Below are 2,145 nucleotides of genomic sequence, written 5' to 3'. Positions count from 1 at the left end.
AACATATTGGAATTTTTACTGATAAGAATTTCAGGGTGTGTGTGTGTGTATGTGTGTGGATGAGGGAAGAAAGATGCTCTCCAACAGCTATTAAAATACGGCTCCTGTGATAATTATGAATGCTCCTTAAATCAGACATCCCACTTGAATCATGTCAGCACTGCCCATCCTTGCAGATGGGCAGGTATTAACCTCATTCACAGTGTTGGAACAGTAGAAAACAGCACAGTGTACACTCTAATAAAAGGTACAGTTTTCAGTTGTCTCTTGGGAACTGGAGGGCACCAAAGCAGTGAGTCCTCCATCAAAGAAAGAAACTTTTTTTGTTTTTTTATAAACTTTAAAAACGTATTTATTTTTGGCTGCACTGAGTCTTCGTTGCTGCGCGCAGGCTTTCTCTAGTTGTGGCCAGTGGGGGCTGCTCTTCGTTGCGGTGCACAGGCTTCTCATTGCGGTGGCTTCTCTTGTTGCGGAGCACGGGCTCTAGGCATGTGGGCTTCAGTCAGTCATTGTGCACATGGGCTCTGGAGTGCAGGCTCAGTAGTTGTGGCACATGGGCTTAGTTGCTCTCCGGCATGTGGGATCTTCCCGGACCAAGGCTTGAACACGTGTCCCCTGCATTGGCAGGCGGATTCTTAACCACTGCGCCACCAGGGAAGCCCCCAGAAACTGGATGGGACTTGGTAGAAGTTTCTATTAGCTCTTCTCTATTGCACGCTCCTGGGAAACCACTGGGTGTTAGCAGGTTGCTCCTTGCTTTTATAGGGGAGCTGCTTGTCCCAGCAACGGCTTTGTTTTACTTCATTTCCTTGCTTATCTGTAGAAAAATTTCCTAGATTTTCAGTCTTTTTGGCAAGAAGCCCTACATATAATGCCAGTAGCCACATATTTCTATACATTATATCCTCCAGATTTTACCTGGTTTGTGGCAATGGTTTCCCTCTAAATTCCACCTTTTCTTATTTTATACACTTTGTCCACTTTTATAAGCATGCACCATTACTGCCTAGAAGGGAAAATTAAAATGAAATTAATAGTTTCTATGGGAAATCAGAGCACCCCATAAATGCCTCAGCAGCACATGATCAAAAATCAATCAGAAAAAACAAACTGGCTGTGGAGGCTACGGCTTCTACAGTATGGAGGCAAACTTACTAAAGTCTGGTAGTCTCTGGATAAATGTGCGAAACTCAAATTGTACACAGCAAGAGAATGTTCTTGGTAATTAAGAAAAAGTTCCTGCAGAAATCCTGGCAAATGCCGCTACTGGGATGTAACTTAGCACTTGGGAAGCCTAACACCTTTCCAATCTAAATGTTGGAGTTTATTAGCTAAAGGTCACGAAGGAAGGTACGTGACCTCCAAGGTGTGACGGGATATTTTGTAGTGATCCCCATTGCAGAGCAAACATTTCAGATTTCTATAACATAAAGGCCCTATAATTTCAAATCTTAAGAACACGCTAGTCATTAAATAAAAGGCAAGTCGAAGGCATCTGTAAATCAGCGAAGAATTATGCATATGCACACAAAAGATACTCAAATAATTTAAAATATGCAACCTATATGAACTAACTAGTAGCCACAGGAAAAATAAAGCATGGATAATATCCTAATATACCCTGTGCTGCTTCTACCTCAAGCATGTCCAGACAAAAATGACACACTAAGCCATAAAAAATTTAAAGGCAAAATACAACACCAAAACTGCTTACCAACTGCCACTCAAGAAGGGGGTGAAGCAGCTTGCACAATGCACTATATGGAAGTAAGTAACCTTGGTTACTGTTTCCAAGGACACTGGGCTCTTGGCTAGCAAGCGCTGAGGTGAAGCTGCATGCAGTGTTGACTCATTTTAATAAACCTGCATAAAGAAAATCAATGCAACGGTATTCCACACTCCCCAAATCTTTACTGGTGGATCTAATAAAACATTTCCAGTACTAAACAGATACTGAAAGTAGTGAATACTCTTTATAGCAAAGGCTTTTTATTGATGTCTGCTGTATTTTCCCCTGGCACCTCCCATGGAGTGACTAAACCTATCATACTTGGTAAGGTCAGCAGTAATTATACTTAGGACTTTTATCTGAGGCATTCTGGAATATATCTAGAAATGGAAGCCAATCTAGTTAACAGGTGAGCA

Source organism: Grampus griseus (assembly GCF_964374135.1).
Source record: "Grampus griseus genome assembly, chromosome: 20".
In the NCBI taxonomy this organism is placed as follows: domain Eukaryota; kingdom Metazoa; phylum Chordata; class Mammalia; order Artiodactyla; family Delphinidae; genus Grampus; species Grampus griseus.
The sequence above is the reverse complement of the archived record's forward strand: the minus strand, read 5'-3'. Positions refer to the sequence as shown.